The following is a 7,855-nucleotide window of genomic DNA, read 5'->3' as shown; positions in this document are numbered from 1 at the left end:
CTTCATCTTGGAGGAGTGCTTCCTTTTGTGTAGGTGCAATACTTCCAAGACTTCAAACTCAGTAGTGAGATTTCACACACAACTCTCTATTCAGGTTCTCTCTCCTTACACAAATCAAAAAAACATTTTTCATTTTGTACATCTTGCAGAGTCACAATTTAGATTTCTCTTGTGTCAACTCTTTGAATTCTGAGCTTCCTTAACTTGTCATCTCACTTACTTCAATTAAACCCCAAATTAGGGATTTCAAAGTTGGTTCTTTTTGCTTGATCGAAGACTTCAGAACAGCGAAAAGAAACTTTTCAATGGTAAACCCAAATCCAAACCCTTGAATTTGTGCTTTGTTCCCAAGAAATAATTTGAGCCTTTGATTTACAGTAGTGATTATCAGAAATCACTTTTTCCATATATCCCAAATTGGTATTGCAGAACTTTGAAGAAGGAATGAAGAAAATAAATTGAATGTAAATGGAAATAAATCACCTTTATCCTCTGACTTAGCTTGGCTTGCTTTGATTTAGGTGATTAGACATTTGCTTTTGTGATGTACCTTTCTCTTTCTTTCTTCTCTAGTGAATGAATGAAGAGGAAGCTTTCTCTCTTTCTTCATGAGTCTGACCGAAGAGAACCTTGTGAACATTTGCTTTGCTTGGCTTCAACTTGAATGGATCAACTTGGGCTTGGATTGGCTTGACTTTCCATTCAACCCAATTGATTCCTTTGCTTCCTTTCTTTGGGCTTTGAGAGTCAGAAAGCCCATCAAAAATCTTTGTTTCTTTGATCTATCTCTTTGAACTGCTGCTACTTTAATTTTGGCCTGCAACACTAACAAAGGCAATCAAAACTGATTGGGTGTTTAACCCAATACATCAATGTTTGTCATCAGCATTTAAGTTAGTCATATTCTTAACTCTACAATCTCTCCCTTGATGACAAACATAGTTTTAAAGAATAAAGTTAAAAAAATTGAATTAGATAAACATAATGCACTTCCCTTTGAATGATATCATTTGCTTTTGGCTTGCTCCCTTTTTCCTTTTCAAAGATTACTCTCTCTGGATTTGTACTCTTTATTTATTTCCTGTTCACATATTCACAAATGGAACACAACTTTTCCCAGAACCAGATTTCTATAAAGATTTGTAAAATAGAGCATGTCTTCATCACATAAACCAGAGCACATATCATCATCACATAGACAGTACTGAAAATATAAAAAAAAAACACTACTATTATACTACTACTACTACTATACTACTACTCCCCTTTTGTCATCAAGGGAGGAAAAAAAGAGCATATTTACACCTGCAATAATCTGTTAAGGCAAAGTCCAGATAACTAGATAAACCAAGAGAAAAATAAAGCAGTAAGTAATCTGTTTACAGTCATCCAAGACAAGACAATTCAAAACAAACTACAATTGTTTCATGAGACAATTATAAAACAAAAGAACAAAAAAGAGCAATAAAAGAGACATCCTCAGACATCTGAACCATCTCCCTCAGAATCAGCAGGTTCTTCAGGGTCGGAGGCCACATTATCATCCTTAAGTATGTTTTCAATGAATTTCATGAGAACGGCCACCCTGTCTCTAGACTTTCTAAGGTAGTTTTCATGCTTGGCAGGCAGTTTTCTCTGCTCTCTGCTTAAGGTAATCAGATGGTTGGATTGAGAGAAAAATTCCTATATCACATCCTTCACCACTCCATATAGAAGTGATTTATGTTCAGTGGAGGCTAAAGTCCCAGAGGCAGATGGAGGAGTATATTCCTCTGGCTCATAGTCATCATCATCATCATCAAGGACCACCTTTTCAATTCGAGTTGATCCTTTTTTCTGCTGTTTCACTAAACCACCTCCTTTTAGATATGACTGTCTATTTTCATATATATCATTTGACAAGTTAACACCAAAATATTAAAAAATGCAGGTTAAGAACATGTCATAAGGAAGAGCTTTATCTTTCTCACTTCTAATGCAATCAAACGTATACCTTACCATTAAGTATGCAAAAGAAATTTCATATTTTGTGAGAATAGCATATAAAACCATAGTGTCACAGAAAGATACTCTCTGATAAGAACCACTCTGAGGAAGAATAATAGGGCTGCACACGGATCGGATCGGATCGGATATAGCCTAAAATTCTGTCCGATCCGCACTGTACTGATCGGATCGGATCGGATACGATATCCGCATTTTTTCAGGCTGGATCCGATCCGATCCGATTCGGATCGGATATCGGGTATATCCGCATAATTCAAAAAAACTATTTTAAGATTTTATTTGGCTATTTTTTTAAAAAATCCAGAAAATTCATTTTTCACGTGTTTAAGCCTATTTATTTCTAAAATATTATCAATAAAAGTTCTCTTGAATAACAAAAACAAAATAATAACATAAGATTTAAGTTTAATTATTCTAAGTTGAAGTACAACATAAAAAATTAAAAACAAGATATCATAAAATTCATAAAATAACATACTAAAATTCAAATCACAGTAGGGTTTATTTTCTTAAATTATGCTATTTATATGAGATGTGCGGATATGCAAATTTGCGGATCAGATCTGCAGATATCACTGCCAAATCCGCAATCCGATCCTACCATAGTGCGGATTAAATTTGATCTGATCCGATAACTCTGCAAATCGGATAATATCTGTAAAATTCGGATCGAATACGGATAATTACCGTGGATATGTGGACATTATCCGATCCATGTGCAGCCCTAAAGAATAATATGGTTCACTATACGATATGGCTGAGTCCGAAGATAACTCAGGGCTTTGTGAGTTGGTGTGAGGCCATCAATCAGAGAGATGTTTTCACACACAACAACCAGAGCATCTCTATAGAAAACACCTAACCCTTCATTCCATTTACCAGAGGTATAAGCACATGCACCGACATCAGTATATTTTAGAGCGTCACTTATGGTTTTTTCATTCAAAACAAGGTCATGACCTTTCACATATGAGTGAATGTTGAGCTCATGGTAAATATGGGTAGACAAATTTTTTTATTTTGAAAATATAGTTTCAGTCTAGAAATTGAAGATTATCAGCAAGAATAAAACCTTTCTTTTTTATGGTTGGTAAATCAGCAAGAAAAGTAGGACAGATGGTACGATAAACAACAACACCTTCATAGAAATCATTATTCATGGCAGATCGAAAACGGTGAGGGTTGTAGTTAGAGTGAAAGGTCATGAATAGTGCTTTGTGTTTAAAAGGGTTAATGGAAGGCTCTTTAACCGATTTGAGAGGGTGATAAGGGTTACCTCTTTGAGAACGCTGAGGTGCAGACCTAGGCTTAGGTCGCGATGGTTCAGGCGCTGGCTCCTCAGCTGCTGGTCACTTTCCTTTCGAAGTGCTTGGTTTTGAGCAATGTTCTGAAAACCGGTTCGAACCGGCCGGTCGAACCGTGAACCAAAAGCTGAAGCGGTTCGAATAACAAGGAAAACCGTAGAATTTGAAAATCGGAGTTGAACCAACGAACCGGCCAGTTACCGGTGGGTCGAACCGAACCGGGACCCGGCCGGTCTTTTAGCCTTGCAGCAAACGCTGCCGTTTTGCGCGTTTTGGGAACCCTAATTCCCTTTTCCCCTTTGCAGTTCGCACTTTCGTCCAGGCTCCAGCACTCCAGCGTCCCATAGAAGCAGAACAACACCCACCAGGCCACCACATAGAGAACGCCTGAAGCCCTGAACGCACTTACCTCTGTCGCGCCTTCAGCACCGTCACGCCGTCAGCACCATCGCGCCGTCAGCTCCGTGGCGCCGTTGGGTCCGTCGCGCCGTCAGATACCTCGCGCAGTCAGCACCGTCGCGCCCTCATCTCCATCGCGCACTCAGCTCCGTCGCGCCCTCAGCCACTTCGACCAGTCACCTCCGTCGAGCTCTGAGAGAAAGCAATAGAGTTCGGTTGAAGCGTTAAATAGGTGAAGCCTGAAGCCTCAAGGTGCCTTCGAGCTCTGAGAGAAAGCAATAGAGTTCCAGGTAATTTTTAATTTAGTTATGAACATGATTTTGTGATGAAATCTGATACTGATTCTGATGAACTGAACTCTGAGTCTCTGAAACTGTTATGAACTGATATGTGAAGTTGTGAACTCTGTGAACTCTGATGAAACTGTGAAACTGAAATCTGATGGAAGTATGAACTGATATGAAACTGTTATGAACTGATATGTTTTAGTTATGAACTTATGATTGTTTGATTGAATCATTGAATAACTGTTGCATGATGAACTGCTAAACTGTGACTGTGAACTCTTTGATTGAGTAGCTCTTTGATTTTGCTTTGTTTACTATCAACCTCAAGTTATGGTTTTGGATTGAAAACTAGGATAACTCTGTTTTCATGCTAGCATTCATAAACACTTTTGGCATATTGGTAAGTGAAGTTGAACACTTTGTTGAAGGAATATATGACTTGATGCATGTGAAATTGTGAAGGGTGATGTTTCAGGGTCTCTGGTGGAGTTTGACAGGGCAATTGAGTTGGACCCTCGTCAAAAGGCGTGTATGTTTATAAGCATTTTGAAAAAAAAAAGCGTTATATCAACACTTTGGATTGGAATGATTGTAAATTAAGTTCAAGTTACATGAAATTTGGTTGTGCTCATTGTGTTTGTTACCAGATCTTTGGCAAAGGGGCCTCTCCCTTTACTACCTTGATAGGTACTCACTCTACACTCTTCTGTTATTTATTTGAGTTTAATTACTATTCACATGGAATTGCATATTTATAATGTATTGCTTATGAATCTGTAAAAAGGGGGACTGAATTGGATTCCCATTTTGTCATAGATTTGAAGAAGGAGCTGAGCAGTTTCGGCTAGATGTTGCACAAAATTCGAATGATACCGAAGAGTCCATATGCTGCTTTCTCTGTGAAGCTCAACTGTATGGAGTGGATGAAGCACGGAAGCGATATCTTAAGGTAAGTCATTAATTATGTTACTGGAATTTAACAAGAAAAACGAATATGTGAATCTTCACAAATCTGCAGCAAGTTATGGAGGATTTTGATTATTGATGACAAACTTGGATCATTTTGATGTTGCTATGTTATGTTTGATTGGTTGTTTTGTTTTTTGACTTTTGAATTTGTATTTGAATGAGATTATAACATCCTGGTTTATGTAGTTCTTTTAATTTGAATGATATTTTAAAGTTTACATTAGACTATAATTATATTTTCATGTGTTTATTTATATTTTATTTATTATTTTATTATAAAAAAGTATACCTTGGAGTTATTTTGGTGCATGCCATTGGATCGGTGCAAGGGGGAGAGGTTGGAGGAGAAGGTGATGGTGTGAAAGTATGATCTTTGGAGCGAGGAGAAGTTCTAGGTTTTTCGGGGAGTTTGAGAAATTTAGTCCTTGGACTCTTTTGAATCACGGTTTTCTTCCTCATTGGTGTGGACAAAAGTTTCAAATCAAACAAAACACTAATGCTAGTGGGAAAGAAACAAAGAGATAGTGAAAGGAGTTATGAAGAAAGATGTTTGGTAACTGCATCAAGAAAGGAGGTTTTTTGAAAATATGCAACTGCATCACCTATGACTAGATCTTGAAAATACTTGACATCATAAAAAGTGATTTGATTTAAAAAAAAAAACTAATTTAGAAAAAAAAACTTTTTCACTAAATGACAAAATACAAAATAACACATGGATAATGTAACACTCATTGGGCCCAGAGATGGTAAAGTTTAAAGAAACATAATGGACCACATTAACTCTGAACTGTCATATAAGACATTCCGCTAATTATTTAACTTTGGTCTCACGGTGGGTCTACATTGAAGCTAAATGAATTTTTTTTGAATTTAAATAGGATACTTTAAATCTTAAGGATCAAAACAAAATTATGTCCAAACGTAAGAGACTAATTTAATATTTTACCCTAAAAAAAACTACTGATAGTTGTAGTGTTGGTTAGAACTCTTTAGCTTCTTTAGTGCTTAGTTAGTTTATAAATACAGCACATTCCTCTCTTTTCAGGGCAAAGCTTTATTCATTCACTACTATACTCACGCAATTGATCTCGTTGAATTACAATTTAGTTTCTCTTTCCTTTACTGTTTTTATTTTCTAGTTTTGCTTCAAGACTCAATTTCATAGTTTTCTTGCTGCGCAAGATTTCTTCAAAACTCTGCCACTTAGAATTTCATCAAATAAAGTATTTGTTCCGTTCGGGTCTAGCCGAGGTATATGTCTCCCAACGAGACTGCTTAGCTCTTGATGGAGTTATACGTCGTTCGGGAGGTAGTCTCCGGGAATAACCTCGGTATGATGAAACACGGCGGTGGGAGCACCTGCAAAAAACACTCCAACGCTCAAGTAAGTATATGAACAATAAGAGATTTAAAATAATGAATTAGAGTGAGCTCTGTGACCTATCCTTTAAGGGTTACTTGGCTTGTGTTTTATAGATGAGTGGGGGGTTATTTCTCTCTTGCGTTTGTTCTGATATCTATAGCAAGTGTCGTTTGTTTGTTAGTAACGGACTGAAGATAATATTTAGTCACGTGTGTAATTTGTGTTTGAGTTTCGTGTTAAGTTTTGATATGAATTCCGAAATATTAGGTCGATTAGGATAAAAAGATAATTGCCGAGTTTTTAGGATTCACGTCAATATTAATTATCTATGCTAATTTTATTTTCTTTTTACTGCTAATAATGATAAATATTTTATTCTGTCTCATCATCGGCTTCATTAACTAACCTATCAATATGACTTTTCAATATATTTTGGGTTAGATTATATTGTGCTTTACATAGTATCAAAGACTAATATCATAGAATTGAAGAGCCGTTTCTTCACAATTAATAAGCAATTAAATTAAATTATTTTTTCTATTTATCACCTTGTGTTGCTTTAAGGTGCTATACTTTCTCTATTCTAAATTGGTCCAAAGATCTCCAATACATGATTAAATAAAGTTTTGATCTTTTAAAAATAATTTATTAAGGATTTGATAGTGTATAAATACATAGCTAAAAAGCATCGTTAAACTTTATATTAGTGTATACAATCGTATTCTCCATAATACTCTAATGTAGTAAGTTGACTTGAACAAGTCAATTCAATAACAAAGCAGAATACATAGTACTATAGTAGAGTAAATGGTGTATAATCTTTAATTTCTAACGCGTCAAGAACACGTTTTTAAACTTTTAATTTGTCAACACGTTCACATCAAAAATCAAAATTAGCACCAAACTCGTTGAAACTACGTACTATCGCACCATTAATGCATGGGTCGAGTATTATAGCCACTTCTAATTTTTTTTTATAAGAAAAAACAATTGTCTTATTTGTTAAGATTTAATAATAACAAAGTAAAAGTTTTATATAAATAATAAACTATTATATTAGTCTTGAATATTTGTGTTGAGTATTAATTTCATCTCTAATATTTAAAAAATTTTATTTCAGTCTCAAATATTTTTTTTTTCAAAAATGTCATTTTTTTCTGTTATTATTTTCGTTCTTTTATTATTTTGCTACTTTTAGTGCCAAATTACTACAACCATGGCCACAATTACCATAATTATTCTAATCTTTGTCTCTATCTAAAAAATATAATAGTAAAAATTAGNATAAATACTATAAGAAACCAAAGAGGTTGTAAATTTTTTTTGTAGGAATGCTAGGGCCAGTAATTTTAGTATTTTGTAACCATCAATAATATTTTTAATGGTGTGAGATTACATCTAATAGTGAGAGATCACTCACTTTTATTTTAATGGTTAAGTGTTGACCAAAAAACACCAAAATTCATGGCCCCTAAACTTATATTTTTTTTTTCTAACAAAGATAGCCAACTTTTCCAACTTTT

At 35.1% G+C, this 7,855-nt stretch overlaps 1 long non-coding RNA gene across 3 annotated transcripts; it reads left to right on the top strand.

Moving 5' to 3' along the window:
* On the top strand, positions 329-4,882 carry LOC110270883. 3 transcript variants are annotated; one of them, XR_002360611.1, is made up of 5 exons: positions 329-343; positions 3,943-4,000; positions 4,372-4,526; positions 4,658-4,684; positions 4,814-4,877. It is a non-coding gene; the product is annotated as an uncharacterized LOC110270883 (long non-coding RNA). The 3 variants fall into 3 exon arrangements; XR_002360610.1 differs by lacking the exon at positions 329-343 and having other exon boundaries at positions 3,667-4,000; positions 4,645-4,684; positions 4,814-4,882; XR_002360609.1 differs by lacking the exon at positions 329-343 and having other exon boundaries at positions 3,667-4,000.

The sequence above is a fragment of the Arachis ipaensis genome, chromosome B04 (genome assembly GCF_000816755.2).
Source record: "Arachis ipaensis cultivar K30076 chromosome B04, Araip1.1, whole genome shotgun sequence".
Lineage (NCBI taxonomy): Eukaryota > Viridiplantae > Streptophyta > Magnoliopsida > Fabales > Fabaceae > Arachis > Arachis ipaensis.
Note: the sequence above shows the minus strand (reverse complement) of the source record. Positions and strands in the feature narration are given on the sequence as shown.